The sequence below is a fragment of the Falco cherrug genome, chromosome 3, assembly GCF_023634085.1.
Source record: "Falco cherrug isolate bFalChe1 chromosome 3, bFalChe1.pri, whole genome shotgun sequence".
Taxonomy (NCBI): Eukaryota; Metazoa; Chordata; class Aves; order Falconiformes; family Falconidae; genus Falco; species Falco cherrug.
Genome location: NC_073699.1, coordinates 92,879,745 through 92,895,997, shown reverse-complemented (window position 1 = coordinate 92,895,997; position 16,253 = coordinate 92,879,745).

The following is a 16,253-nucleotide window of genomic DNA, read 5'->3' as shown; positions in this document are numbered from 1 at the left end:
CAACACTGAAGACCTAGCTCATGTTTTTTCAAATGATTTCAGCGTGCCATTTGTGTCAGTATCGGTTTCTCTGATTTTAATATGGCCACACTTACAATTGTTTCTTGAAAGTGTTTCGCGCCAGAGCTCTGCAGCTGAAGTACTTGTATTCAAAATTCGGTTCTGCTAAGTGGTTTTGCCCATTGCTGTGAACTATATTAGCCTTAAAGGAATTGCAGGTTAACCAGAAACGAGAAGATACATTTTAAGCTGAAATACAGTGTAACAGGGTTTGTGGAAAAAACACAGGATTCACGTGAAAACCCCTGTGGCCTTTTAGGCGGGCATATGCATGCTGTTTACATCAGCATTTGTCAGCAGCGTGGAGGTGGGGAAACACCACTTTTAGCAAAGAGCTTTCAGGAAAAAGTAAAGCATTTTCTCTTGCATGCTCTCAGGTCACTGTCTGTGTATACTTGTAGAGGGGGTGGGGGGAGAGAAAGAGTACTTAATAAAAAAAAAAAAACAACACCAGTTAGTTCAAAACAATCATATCTCCTTTTCCAGGCAGAACTAGATGTCAGATTTAGCTGAACATGGATGGCAGGATTTTAAAGATTGCCAGGGTGTGTTTTATTTGAAATCTGATCTGGCTAGTAAGAGGCTAAGAGTTATTTATTTGCAATCAAATGCTTGAGAGTTTGGTCGGCTCCAAAGAGGAGTCGGCAGGTCCCTGTGACTTGGAGCAGTTAGGAAGCAGTTGGTGTGCAGCTCAGTCGAGCACTTGGCTTGCAAGTGTGTAGCCAGGCACACACATCCTGGTGTATCCCAGATATATATATATATATATATATATATATAACCACCCTGCCAGGATGCAGCAGATATAACCACCTTGCATCTCAGCAGGGTGGTTCTATCCGCTGCATCCCACAACCAGCTCCACTGCTGCGCTACAGGTACCAGCTGCCCGAGTGCCAGCAAAATGCTCAGTGCCTTGACCCTGCTGAAATGGCAGTCTAGGAGAAGCTAACTTAGGTGTCTCAAAATAACAGTCCTTGAACTGTAGACATCAAATAACTGATTAACCTGCAGATTGGATGGGTTGCTGTTGCCCTTTTGGCAACCGACAAGAGGGTAAGGCAATCACCTGTGCTCAAGTGGCAGCTGAAAAACAGACCAGATGCCTTGGTTCTGGGCTTGGATTTATCTTTCTTTCCAATTTGCACTAGCCGAGTCTGACCTGAAAGCTGATGTCTGAGTGGCTCTGTGCAGGGTGGTGCTTTGCAAAAAGGCAATAGTCAAGGAAGGGTAGAGCCTTGTCCCTATTTTCAGCTCTTAAGAGAGGAGTAGCTTCATGCCCTGGAAACAATGGTGATGAAACACAGGACTGCATTTTGCAAATGCATTTTTATTGTTTCCTCGGTGCTGGTGCAGCTGCCTCATGCGTCTTTGCAGGCTGGCTGGCAGTCTCCTGCCCCTCCAGTTACAGTGCTGCTGGCTGAGGCCAGGCATGGGACTGTGTGCTGGACGCTTCTTTGAAATCGGTCTCCCAGGCGTTGGCTGCTGCTTCCTGCTCCCTTCAAAAGACGGGTCATGAATTATGCACAAATTTTGCCTCTCAGGCTAAGAGAGCAGACAGATTTAGGTGGCTTCTTTTCACAAACCACAGGTGATGTGTGTCCTGGGAAGTGGTTTCATCCTTGACCCTTGGGCTTGGTCCGTTTTGCTTTCAAGACCCAACTTCTGCATTCTTGCTCTAGAAGAGTCTGAGATCCAAACACTTGTGGATTCCAGTTGGCCTGGCTACTCACCCCAGCTTTTAATCCCTTTCCTGGCCAGGCAGAAATGTTGTCTGTGTCGTATCAATGAAACCACCTACTAGAGGAAGTGCTGCGGATGTCCACGTGAACCTGGTGAGGTTTGAGCAGGTGATAATTGCAAATACACTTGCCAAGCTCTCAGCTCTATCAGTAGTAGGGCAATGTGTTCATCACCATGTGCATGAAATGCATTTCATCGCATGTTCACCATGTTGTCCACCTTGCACGTTCTCCCTTCCTGAAGAGCAAATGTTGAAATCTGGATCAAGCAGCTAAAGGAATGCCCTGATTTCTTCAGCTCTGCAAGATGCAGAATCTCTCTCCAAGCCGGGGATGGCCAGCGCAGCGCAGGCAAGAGGTCAGACACTTTCAGGTGCAAGCACTTCTGCAGTTTGTCTCCAAAATGCATTAGCCTGTCTCTGTTTGTGGGTAAGTCCTACTCCTATATCAGGGCACTGTTTATCTCATGTAGCCTTATGCCTTCTCCTCCTGGTCTACCAGCCTTGGTACGTAGTCATGAAGAAATTTTCTTCTTTACTGGTGGTTGCAGCCATCTGGTAATGTGCATTGCCAAATACCTTGTTGTGGGTCTAGCTAACACTGTTGGCTCACTCTTGGGTCTTTTCTCAGTCTTCCTCTACACTGATAGCAAGATCTAAAGGCAGGCAGTGCGTCTTACTATTTGCAAAGTGCCAGGCATGATGGGGCACCACCTTGAAAGACGAGCCTCTAGACAACACCACAATTCCTGTAGTTACGAGTAGGATGTTCTTGGGTCTTTCCACTTGTGATTCTCACCCTAGAAAATGCTCAGCAGAATGCAGAAATGCTCACCCATGAAATGCTAAGTAATGTAATTGTGGCAATCATTTATGCTAGGTTTTCCCATAGGAAGCTGGTGTGCAGCTTCTTTCAGCCCTAGTCACCACATTCAAATTACTTTTTGTTGAGGAGGTGATTGAATCAATTGTTTCTCACGCTACTGTTACAGCCATTCATAATTCTCTCGTAAAAGCAAAGGCTGAGCATTTCCAGTTTCTAGCACAGAGCATCTAGCTTCAGATAAAATCACTTTTAGAGCGAGATGCCCTACGTTTTTCCTTTCTCCTGGGTTTCATAATTTTTATATCCTCAGAAACTAAAGTTACAGGTCAGGTCTAGTTACATCTCCAATAACTTATTTTCATTTCCTTTTTTCACACATGATCAGGAGGTTTAGCCCTCTTCATGACTGTCCCCTCCCACAGAAAAAACCCATGTGAGGAGTAGTGAGAGAGAAAGACTTCAAAAACAGGGTGAGTGACCTCATCATGTATCTACTGTAGAAACGTCAGTCTCCAAGAAATAGGAAAGGTCAGAGCTGTTTAGAGCAAGGGGTTTTTCACAACACAGCTGAAAAACCCAGACCGGGTCTGAAAAATTTATGCTATCCTCATGCCTTATCTCATCTTTTCCCAAAATATTTGGACACCCTCCATTCAAAGGAGTTGCTGCTGTGTGATTTTTAACATAGGTTACCATCCTGAAGCACTGGTCATGGCAGCTTTCACCAGGCTTGGACTTTCCGAGAGAAAATGGTGAAACAAATGACTTGTTTGCATGGGAGTAGTGCAAAATCACTTCTTACTTTGAAACGAAACACTTTTTTTTTTTTTTTTCCTCCAGAGCTTCTCCTAGCCCCAATATAACCAAATCCTGGAAGTTTTCATTGCACCACCTTAATAATTTTATTATTTAGACTAATTAGCCTGGGTGGTCGCTGGGCTTGGTGCAGCAGAAGGGGGAGAGATGGACAAGCCTTCTCCATGATGGGGTGGCAGGAAGGTGGAGGAGCTGTGAGGTGCGTCCCAGGCACTGTGGGCTGGGGAGAGGTTTGCCTGGCATCCCTGGGCGCGGATCCAGGTCATACCCGCACACAAGACGGTGACGGCTTGAAGGATGACTCTGAAGTCTCACTTTCCTTTAAAACCATCATTCTGCAAATAAAATGGCTTACCTATAATCCCCACACAGATACAGGCACTGTTTAAATATAGCAAGCATTGATGTCTATCTGTAAATTACAAGGAAATGAATAAATCGAGGCGACATAAACCGCAAAAAGGAAGTTTGAAATCAGCCTGGAGCTGTGATAGGTCAGCTCCTGCCGAGGGACCATGCTGAGCCTTCATCATCCACTACAGCAGTGACACAGCCACCGAACCCAACCCCCCCAAGCTGCTCCCCGCTGGCTCCCCTGCACGCTTAACCCACGTGGGGATCTGTCCCACGTCTGGCGGTCTAGACCTGTGTGGTGGGGGCATCTGTGCTCACGCAAAAGCTGCAGGCACCCCGGGCACCCGGGATACCTGCCGCGGGGCGGGGACTGCGCAGTGTTTTCTGGAAACCAGTGAGCTCATTTCTGGGAGATGGTGGTGGTGGGTTCTTCAGTGCACAGGGTGGGTTGCAAAGAGGATTAATGCAGGAAGTTGGGGGGAAAGGTTTTCTTTTTTTTCTTTTTTCTTTTCTTTTTTCTTTTCTACATCTAAAGCACAGTTCCTACACCACTTACCATCCTGCAGCCTGCTAGGTGCAGATACTTGCAAGGTTATTTGGCTTGGCTTCATTTATTATTATGAAGACTGATTATTTTTTTTTATTCTTTGCAAAGTTCATATTAAAGCTAGAATAATTAAGTGAAACATGAAGGTTTTTCATACAGTATATGTGTGCGCATGTGCAGCTAGCAGGCCACCCTCACCCTCTAAAATGATTTTTTACACATTTGGCCGGGTTCATTCCCATGTGAGTTAGGAAAAGGGTGCTAATCGTACCCTAGAAGTTTTATAAAAATACTGGGCTGGGGAGAGGAGAGAAAGAAAGATCAAGTGAGCCCATGCAAAAGGGCATTTGCTGCAGGCTTTTGACATATATTAGGCACTTAAGTTTTTAGACTTCACCTGGGGAGGAGTGTCCATTGATGCCTTGTGCCTTATTAAACCCTGGAGACTGCATTGCAGGACATGGGCAGCCAATTGTGCTGCTCCAAAAGTCCATCTTTCTTGCGAGGCCTTGCAGAAAACAAACCACACTCTCCAAAGGCCCCAATAAACCCATTTCTCCTCCTTTCACATGTTTGGTGTTCCCAGGATGACGACTAGCTCTTGTCCCAACAAACCCTTCCCCTGGTCACCAGCTTAGGGAGGTGGGCTGGGCTTCTGGCAGGGGAAGGTGAGGGCTGATGTGCAGCCTCTCCAGCACACCCCTGCGGATGGACTGGTACTGAAGTTATTCTTGCAGGATGCAAGGATTATCAGCATTGCTCTTTACCATACCGGCCAAACTGCATCTTCCCCGGGAAAAACTCTCCATCTTCAGATGGATGAGGCAGAGCAGGGTGGCTGCAGGCGTGGACCCAGTGGATGCAAGGAGCAGGTGTGGAGGACAGTTCAGTTGCCAGGTTTAGCTGGGGATTATTAAGGCCATTTAGGCCCTAAATGCTGCTAAGGTGAATTAGATTTGCTTTTCACAAGTGAAGGGGCAAGCAGGTCTGGAGTGGAGAAGTGGGTTTTGGCCAGGAGAAGTCAGCTGTTTCTCAGAAATAAGGTAGCATGTGCAGATGTGGAGAAAGGCATGGAAAAAATAAAAATCAATGCATAAAGACAGCCTTCCCACTCCACCTCCCCCACCAAAAAAAGGAAGAGAGAAACTAAAACTGGCCGGAAAAAGAGTAGGGCAGGTACGAGCTGCTGCTTGTGGCTGCATAGGGAAAGTCAGTTATGGGGTGAGGGGAATGGGAGCTGTGACGGGGTCAGGAAGAGGTCTGCAAGTGGTGAGGGAGCGACACCATAGAGTGGGCCAGGAGCAAGCCTGGAGGCCACCCCAGGGGAGGATGGAGGAGGGGATAGGGAGAGAAAGGGCTCTCCAAGGGATGGTGGTGGCTTTAGCCATGGGGGAAGGCAGCAGTGGGGCTGCTAAGTGGAGGTGTAAGTGGAGGGCGAGGGAGAGTCTGAGGAATACGGTGCAGTGGGTCATGCTTGGAATAGGGGAAGAAACTTGAGCAAGAGGTTGGAAGGATGAAAGGGGCAGAAAGCAGCATAGCACAGCAAGAGGAATGTTCCAGCCACTGGTTGTCTGGCAAGCAGGAGGAAGGGAGGCCAGGGAAGAGGATGGTGATGGTCAGAAATAAGGAGCTGGTTGTGTTTAGAGGAGTCAGTGCTGTGTGGCTAGGTCTGGAGGAGCTGGAGGAGAGGGTTATTGGAAGGTCTTGCCAGGAGGGTTTCACCCACACTGGGAGAATGGGAAAAAGCAGATCTTGAACTGGGATATAGCTAAACAGAATGGACCCAGTTCTAGAGAGAGAAAAGCAGTAGGTGTAAAGCTGTTGGAGAGGTCCTGAAAGAATTTAGCTGTGCAGAGGTGCAAGGGGAGGCTGAAAACAGCAGCAAAGCCATGACCATACAGCTGAGGTCACAGCAAGGCCAGGCAGAGGGACAAGAAGATGATGCTGAGGGACAGAAGGTGGTGGCCATATGAAAGGAACTGAGAGCCCAGAGATCAGATAAGGAGCAGTGAGCAGCCTGAAGAACATTTTTAAGAGGAGCAAAAGTTAACAAGTGGTCCTGGTGTGGTGAAGACTTAGTGAAAGTGGGATGTTGAATAATTCCTCAGTTCCTCAACAGTGTCAAGCGAGTCTCCTTTGGCTTCAGGCAAACATCTCCTCGCAGCCACCCACACGCTCCTGCTCCTGCCCAGCTCTCTCCAGCTCCATGTTCAGAGGGAGAAAGCAAAGAGTATTACTCTTGGAACAAAACCAGCAATTCCTGCTCAGTCCACCAGGGAAACTCATCAAGACTGCAAAGGGTTTAATGGGCCAGAAAGGCTGATTTTCAGTAGTGAATAGTCTAATCAATCATTAATTTTATCACCAGTGATGCAAAGGTACTAGCTGCCATTGCTAGTCAACACTTTTTTGATTTCTGGGAAATGTCAGCCCCTTGGACCAGCAATGCCATGACCATACTCCCAGCAAAAGGCATTGATGTAAGCTGCATGGGTGCAAGGAAGCGCATGCACCCAGCACGCATGGGATTGCTTTGAACCAGCTGATCCAGCAGAGATGATCCTTTCCTTTCCACGAGCCGGCAGCCAACTCTGCACATTGAGCCATCTCCACCTCCCCTCGAGACCCTTGCAGCTGCTCTGTGGGCTGGGGGAACCACCACTCTTCTCCTCCATCCCATGGGTGGAGGGGAGAGGCCAAATGCACTGGGCAAAGGGCACCTACACAATGCTTGAGGAGGTTTCATGCTGATGGCAGTACCTGTAAAACCTGTCCAAGATCACAGCCCCTGTGTTTTGGGTCTTGTACAAGCACGGGGCAAGGTCCTCTGCCTGGTAAGCGAGAAGGTTATCCTGCCCTCAGTGTGTGTGGGGAAACACTTGGCAAGGTTTGCCAAGGGGCAGATAAAAGTTTATGGTAGGTTGAGAGTAAACCCACGATTAAAGGCTATCCAAAGCCATCCTTCCACCCCTGAAACAGTCCTGTGTTTGTATGTAAGAACTTAATTAGATCTGCTTTTAAACACGCTGGAAGCAGGTGAGTTCTAAGATAGATACACAAAGCAAACGTGCACATTTCACATTTCTTATCCTGAAGGTTAAAACAAAGCTTTTTTTTCCCCTCTGTGGAGTATCATGAACTGTGTTCACTCATGTTAATGATGGCAGTAACAACAGCAATTAGCAGTATTTTAGTGGAAACTGAGGTGTTGGTGAAATTCCTATAGTTTGAGAAGCTGGAGTGGGGCAGGGCTGGGGGCTGGGGAGGCTTGAAATCCTGATTCCACTGATTCTGTGGGCTGAGACTTCACCCCAGGTAGTAAAGTCTGAGTTTTTGAAAAACAGAGACGACTTCAGTTATTTGGGAGCAGGTCTGTGATATTACGTAACTGCTGAGGACATCCCATGAACCTCACAGGCGCCTGTGTTTTGATGGCCAATTTGGAACCAAAGCGAGTGATGTGGTGGAAATAATTATCTCACCGTCTGATTTAGTCACTCTGGCAAGGTGTCTGCAGAACGTAGCTGCTTTGTATAGGATAACAAAAAAGCAATGGGCTGGCTAATTCAATTAAAAGCGAATAGTTACAGCCTAGGCACTGACAGCATGTGGGAGGAAGTGGTGTTGTTTCCACTGTGACTGGCAGTGAGCTACTAGCAAAAACAAGGTGGTTTGAGGAACGCTTGCGTGTTAATGGCATTTCCCTGTTCTGTTTGTCAAGCAAAGGTGGGAATATAGAGTCAGAATTTACTTGAATTGATTCTTTTACAAGAAAAGATGAGGGGCCTCCATGGGAACGATGCTGCAGTGCCGCGGGGCACAGACAGCGCCCTGAGCTTGCCTGCAAAGCGCGCGCTGGTGCGGCGGGTACTCAGACGAGGTCTCTGTGGGTGAAACAGAAAAAATATTATCGCCACGCACAGGGTAGGCTGGAGATGGTAGTTTGTGTGCTGGGAGTGCCGAGTTGCTCTCTTTCTCCGCGCTGTGGTAGGGCTCCCACCGCCTGCTGCCAGCTGGTGCCCCGTACCTAGAAGCAGGCTGCCCGTGCCACGGCTGATTCACTCCAGGCTTGTGGCAGTTGTCGGCCTCCGTGGCAGCCACAGGCTCAGCCGTCTGGCTGCAGCGTCGGGCTGAAGTGTTTCCAGAAGTGAATCAGACTCTGCCTGATGGCCGTATCAAACGTGGTAATCCAAAAGTGTGTAATAACACCCTCCACTGTCTCTGCCTCTCTGCTTATTCATCTTTCCCCCATTATTAAGCTAAAAAGGCCACCTGCAATGGTGCTGGGCGCTCTGCTGGACAGCCTATAGGATGTTAATTTCCTTCCGATCACCTCAGGTGACTTTGCATAAGGAGAAACACTTCTTTATCAAAACTCACTTTAAAAGAAAATGGTCTGTAGATAATTAGTTCCAGCCTTTCAGCGGCTTAGTCTTTCAGTGAACATCTCAAGAGAGTTCCTGGGCTCTGCCCACCACCCGCAGGAGCGTGGCAGTGAGCGCGGCTGGCAGCCCTTGCCCATCACCAGGACATGCAGAATTGCCGGCGTGGCCCCCACCCATGGGCTGGCTCCTCCTTCCCGGCCGGGAGGGAGCACGGCAGGTACCTCCAGTTTGGTAGGAGCATGGCTCGATGACACATGGAGGTGTGTGACAGCGATGGAGGGGAACATGATTTGCATGGGAGGGAGCACTACATGGTGGCCTGAAGACTGAGCCTTCCTCACCGCTCACCTGCAGCAAATGGCAGGTAGCCAGCCCCCTGCCCCTTGGGTCCCTGGGGGAGCAGCGTGCTGGGGAGTCGGGGCTGTAGCTGTCTCTGCTATGTGTCTGCAGAGAACTGAGTAAGTGTGTGCAGAAGAGGAGGCAGGAGCTTCTCGGCACAGAAATTTGGCCTGTATTTGATGAGGCGCCAGCTGACAAGTACATGATGCCTCTTGCACTGGAGCAGGGATCCCTCTGCGGCCCTGCGCTCCTATTTACAGCTCCTACCCTAGTTTGGAAACTACCACCCTGACTGGTACCACACTCCTTCCTTACTGTGGGTCAGGCTCAGCCTCCTAATAGGTCTTGTTTCTCCTCAAATGCACAACAGTGAAAATAAAATAAACACATAGATTCTTCCCCTCCTACCCCAGCTAATATATTTTGGCAATTTAAACAGAGGGGAGATGCTCCGGACTCACCTCTGTCATTTCAAAGATGAATACAGTGGCATAAATCTGGAAAAGCTCAGCCTTGAACTGGCATCACGTCTGGCCTCCCCTCTGCCCATCCTGATCTTCCCATAATGGTTTTGGTGACTTTTTGTCTGTGTCTTGGTTCAAATTAGACTACAAACTCTTTGGTACAGTGCACGTGCATCCCTCTATCACTAAGCACCATGAACCGACAGGCCCAGCTGGGAGCTATGTACGGTGTGATGCTACAAGGACCGGCCGCACCAGGAGAACACGGCAGGGTGTATGTTGTCAAATGCAGTCAAGAACCAGCATTGCTATAGCATGATCTGCTGGAAATCAACAGTCATACACTTGCTGCCACACTGTACAGCACAGCCCTCCCAGGCTTGCTGGGTGTCTTGGAAGACAGAGGCAGGAAGCATGTCCTGCAACAACCTGTGGGATAGTCCTACTGATATGGAGAAATAATGTGAAATGGGGATAACTAATTCCGCACGTCACTACCAGCTGTGGAATCATCTCCAGGAAAACGTGAGAGGAGAGGCAGTGTCTCCTGTGCAGTCAGAGATGCCTTAATACCCCTGAAATGGGTGTCCAAATCGCTTGAGGGGTTTTCATACTAAAAAATATCATAACCCAAGGATGTGCCCAAAGCAAAGTTAGCAAGAGCGATGCATGTGACCATGTGATGCATGGTGTCTTACTGCACAGCTCCAGGGCTTTTCAGTCCTGTGCGCTCAGACCATGTCCACAGCTGATGGTATCAGGCATCCTGGTTGTCTGAAATGGTTGTCATTCTCACCCCTGGAAAGGCAGCTCCTGCTGCTCTGTAATGGGGCTTGCATGAGGTGAGCATCACTGGGGAGGGACCAGGATGCTTCACTTCCCCCTGTAGCTGTTGTGAACCAGCCATACAGAGACAGCAGCTACTCGACACATTTACTTACATAAAAAAGCTGTTCCTTTTGTTCTGTGGTTGGCATCAGGAACTTCACACCAGTGACTTTTTTTTAAAAAAAGTTGTTTTCTCTTACCCGGTTTGAATGGGACTACCTCCTGCTCTCCCCTCCTTCTACCCCCATTGTAGGAGAATGGAGGCAGTGGGTTGATTGACATTGATAATATGCAGCTGTGGCCTTGCTTCGAAGGCGGTGGGTTGATTGACATGGACGATGTGCAGCTGTAGCTTGTTCCTGCAAAGTGGTTAAATAGCCCTGAGGCGTGTGGGAGAGGAGGTCCTGGATGAAGGAGAAGCAGCAAAGGAAAACTCCAGCGTAGCAGAGACAAGGAGTAGTGTGGCCTGGCCTCTGGAGGGTGGAGAAACAGCATGGACGGTAGAATCTGATGAACGGTAAAGCCTTTTGCAGCTTGCTAGCTTGCTTGTGCTGCAACAATTGGTGCCCTGTATGAGGCAAACTGATTTGGACTCAAACTGCAAACACCCCACCATCTGTTTATTCTCATTGCTTCTGCCTCGCTGTAATTCAGCCCTACTGGCTGAGGAGGGATGGGGCTCAGGCAGGGAGGCAGGCAACGTGCCTTACTGGTGGCCACTTTTTTGCAGCAGTTGCCTTGCTGCTGCCTGCACTGGCTTGACTTCGGGTTGTGTCTCACACAGTCAGGAAAACAAACTTCCCGGTGTTTACATAGCCCTGTGCCATGTTAAACCCCTCTCCAGCCTGGCAAGAGGTGAGAAGCCCTTGTCCTGGGTGATGGGAATGTCCCTGGCCCCAAGCTCCCCAGCACCTCACAGCTCTGTGGCCTGAGCCATGCTTGTGGCAGCAGCATCATTAATAGGAATGGAGCTGCGTCCGTGTGGGAGAGTGTTTGTATTTTTTCATTCTTGGGGCTTTTTGGTGTTGTGTTTTGTTCCCCCCCCCCCCCCACTGCAGTCACAGGTTTGTCTGCTTTGCCTCTGCTTGTCAATAAGTCAGGGCTGCTGGACAATAAGAATTCTGTTTTGCAGAAGAAGCAGTGAGTTTTGTGACATTTGAGGATTGGGATTTTGTTGTGTTTTTTTAAATCAGTGAGGGGTGGGAGGAAAGCAAAATTTCATTAAGATTTTTCCTGGGGAAAGAAACCTCCAAGAAACAAGGGAAAATAAAATAAATAACAATCAAACAGCAGTCACTCAAAAATCTTGGGCAGTACTTTGCACCAGTGGGGGAACTGGGATGCAAGCGCTGGCCCAACCCAGACACATGTCCACTCTGGTGTGGACGCCTGTGCCCTGCGTGGGTGCAGGTGGCTTAGCAGAGCAGACAGCTCTGTCCCTAGAGGATGGCTGCTTGTGGCCAAGGCTGAGGAAGGGAGGCTTGAACTTGATGGAGCTGAGGCTCAGTGGTGGGGAGGATGCCCCTTCACCACTGCCAAGAGCAGCGATTTTGAGGCTCAGCCCCCCTGGCGGCATCCCTGCTGCCTGGGGTGGTGCTCTGAGGAGCACCCGGCTGGAGGGGCACCTCGCTGGGAGCCAGGATCGGCCCTGCATGGCTCAGCAGAAGCGTGGTTGTGGGTGGTGAGGCAGGGGCCACAGGGAAAACTGTGCCTTGCAAGCCAGCAGCTCCTGGCAGCCCTGCAGCAGGCGCGCGTGGAAGCGCAGGGGTCTGAGCTGGCTCAGGGGTTGTGTGTGCATCACCCAGCTTTTTCTAAAAACAAAGGCTTACTCAGAAACAGAACCGAGGTGCTACTTGCCTTTACTCCAGCTCTTTTACAAGTAGTCCCCATTTCTCCTGATTTTACTTCAGCAGTCACTATATGAATTGCAGCTCCGAAGCGGTGGGGAGGGGGAGGGCAGTGGGGATAAACGAGCGCTGCTGGCCAGGCTGGAGCTGCTGGCTTGCTGCTGGACGTGGGGAGCTCCCTCTGCAGCAGCTGTGTCGGAGAGCAGCCTTCACCCACCAGGCAGCTGTTGGTGTGTGTGGGGGGCTAATGTTACCTTAAATGAAACCTGTGTCTCTTTTCCCCTAGGGAATTGGCATTTTTCATTAGTGTTTTCCTTCCTGATGTTAGTTTTGCAGCTTGATTATGCTGCTTTGAAATTTTATTTTTTTAAAAAAAGAAAGAAAAAAACTAAGAGCTTTGTTTCCCTGCATTGTAGGATGACACAGAGCTTTTGCAATACGTGCTTGGATTAGCCTCCAGCCTTTTCAAGGGAGGTGCCTGGTGCCACCTCCAAGACACACCTTAGCTCAAAATCCATATTTAAAGGGAAGGAAAGAGCAATGGTGTACCTTCAGGCATCTTGAGGTTGGAGGCAGCAGCAGGTTGCTTTCAGTTTGCAAGCAGCTCAGAAGATCACCAGCCCCATCAACCAAATGCCTTGAGGAGCTGCAGCATTCCCGCTGCCCTTTCCCCAGCACGGCTCAGGAGGTGCTGCACTTAGTTCATGGATTCCCAAACTGACGAATCGAGGTCTCTGCTTATGACAGCAATTCAAAACACATAAATAGGAGGCCAATTTCTTTCTCTCTTGGCATTTTTACAAAACTATGGCAACGTAAACAGATTCATAACAGCCAGAAAGATCACTGGAGCAGCCTGAAGTATTTTTCTAGAAAAGATTCACATAGGCATGAGATTTTGGCCCACATTGTTATAAGCAGAGATAAACAGAAACTGCTCTTTTTAAACACTAAAGCTGCTCTACTCCAAGTTGGGGAATTTAAAAGTGAGGGACATATTTCTATATTGGTCACTTTAAAGAATCAACCTGATTTTTTCTTTTTCTAGTGGTACAGCCTAACTTCTGAAAAAGCATCAGTGAAGGTGAGCCTGAGGCTGTCAAACACGAACTTTCAGGCATTTGGGTGCTTGGTTTTTGTTAATGCTCTCCTCTGCTTTACTGTCTAGACACCAAACCAAATGAGGTTACCTGGTGCAGTAGGCTCTAATAAGGGACATTTCTTGTCCCCAAAAGCTTCCTGTCTAAATCAAAGGGGCAAGCGGCAGGAGAATGGAAGTGCTACTTAACTAGATTCTTCCTCCACTGCCACCTTTGGAAAAATGATACAAAGAAGGGGTTGATAACAAAAAGATCAAGGGTTTAGTAATTTTCAAAAAAAAGACTCAATGCAAGGGCAGAAATTTTTGAATAGAGTCATATGTCTAGAAGTGTTGGAGATCACACCAGGGACCCCTTCATGTCGTAGGCACCAGACCTGCATCTTCCCTGGGTACTGAGGGCTGCTGTAACCAGCCCTCCAGGTGCCCAGCCCCAGGCAACCCCCTGTGAGCCCACAACCTCAGCTACTACCCTTTCCTGGGTAGTGGTGTCCTAGCTGGCGCTGAAGGGAGCATTTTCAGGAGCAGATCCTGCTGCTGCTCCCTGCTTGTCCACGCTCATGGGCAGCTGAGAAAGGAGGGATCAGGCACGCATGTAGCCGCAGGCAGGGCTAGTGGGATGCTTTTCTAGCCCTGCGTTGACAGCTGAGGTCTTGACAGAGCATACAGAATTGTGGGGTTGGTGGGGAGCTTGGAGGGCCACTTTACAATCTGAACCTGTCACCTGGGCTCTGAGGTGCTGGCTGGACCGGTGATGGGATGGTGCCTAGCAGTTGTGTGGTGGCAGTGAGAACATAGGTGTAGGCTTGGGGTTCTCTTAGAACTTGCTTTTGAATGGACCAAGCAACTTGCTAGTGGTCAGAGGGGAAAACCAGCAGCTAAACTGGGAGTTAAAGCAAGCTCCCCTGCATTCTTTCAGCTCCATAAGAAGGTTTCTCCACCATGCCTTGGAGAGATGGGCCCACAGGAAAGGACCAGGATCATGGTGGTAATGAAAATAGACCTATTTAAAGTAAAACCAACCAACCCAAACCCCCAACAACTTTTTTTTTTTGAGCAATTGCATCCATTATTCAAATTACAAAGGAAAGTCCAGAATTCTGGACAAGGATTGGGGCTGACTAGAGGAATTAACCACCATCTCCTCCTGGTGGTAGGTACCTCGTTGGGTGCAAAAGAGACAGCTGGAGAATGCAGCTGCAGCACATGAAACTTCTCTCTGTCAAGCTAGGAAAGAAGAGCAGAGATAAGGGATCATATTGGTATAGGTCTCAGTACAGGAAGGACTCATGGCCCATGATGGAGAGCTGCTGGTCAGCACTGTGGCTCTGAAGTGGTGGGTGTTCAGCTTGTCAGAAAATCCACCCTTTATTTACAACCTCACTCATCATTTACAAGCCCACCTCTTTACAATCCTGTTGATGAAAGTACCTTGCCTTGAACTCTCGTAGGAAGTCTCTTCAATCACAGAAGTTTCAGATTGCTTATTTGCCTTGGGTTTGGTTTTTTTTTTCTTATTTGGCACTTTGCATTTTATTATCCAGTCAGAGGAGAAAATTATGGAGGCTACGTGGGAAAGAGTTAAGAAATATCAGCATTGGGCTTTTCTGTGTGGTGTTTGTGTGCCTGGGTGTGTGGTTCCCTTAGCTTAAGGAGACAGAAGTGGAAGGGAGAGCGCAAATTCAAGCAATTAGATGTGGTTACATTATATTGGACCCTTTGGCTGTAGCCTGCTGCTTTAGCTCACAGAAGTATTCTCAGTTGCTGTCCTCGTGATTAGTCCTCACTCAGTGTGTCCCTCACATGCTCCAGGCACTTGCTCCTTCACTGCTTTCCCTGGCCCACGACCACCATCCTTAAGGCACAATTTCTCCCTCTGTCTTTCATCCCTAGCACCCTAAGCCATGCGTGCCCTCCCCTCCAGCTCCTTCTGCTTTGCCATGGGCACTGCCGGGGCTCAGGCTGCTGCTGCCTGGCGCCGTCTGGGCTTGCGGCAGTGGGACCTTCCCCCAGCCAGGACTCCAAAAGGACAAAGCCCCTCAGGGCTACAACACCAAGTTTCACTTACTTGGGTCGGATTTGAGGTCAGATGCAGACCTCCGGGTGCTCACACAGAGCCATGAGATTGGAATAAAGCTAGGGAGGATTTTTTTAGCTGTCCAGCTTTAGCAAGCGCTTGTGAGAAAGATGATTTATCTCTTCAGAGGCTTATAACTTGGCAAAATTTGGATGGAGGTTTTTCCCAGGCAAGCAGCACATTCCTGACACACAAGCCAAAATCCTGCCACATTTCAAGTCCTTTTTCCAAAGCCTGGGGGCATGAAGAAAAGGTCACCAAATTTCTTGAAACATGGGGGGGTGGAAAGAAAGAACATATTTTCTTCCAGCTAAACAATCAGCAACCGCTTAGAATTTCCAGGCAGAGAAAATATACTGGGGAAGACTCCAACCTGGGATATTTTAGCCCAAACAACTGTCATTTGACAAAATTACAAGCAACTGTAATTAGGAAGCAACAGGCAACTGCTGGATTTGCTGGTGCCCCATTAAAACATGTTTTTGACATTTTTCAAAGAATGAAAGCTGCTGTGCAGGTGTATTTGCTATGGCTGGGAAGAAGTAGCACTCCACTTTTCCCCCACCTCCTTTTTTTCTGAATGAAAGTGTTTTACAAATGAAAAATGAGGTTTCCTGAAATGAAGGGCTGCCTTTTATTCTGAGCTGGCTTCCATGAAATGTATTTGAGAGTTTCTCGTCCTTATCTCTCGACTTGCTGCAGGGTGACAAGTGACCGTCCTGCCCAGGTCACCTTTGCTGAGCGAGTAGCTGGGCTGGGCAGAGTCCTGCGGACCTGCTGGGGCATCTGAGGAGGTTTTGAGCAGCCCCAGGAAAAGGCTTGCCACGCTCTTTGTTGCCTGCCCCCACATTCAGAGTCCAGCCCCATGTA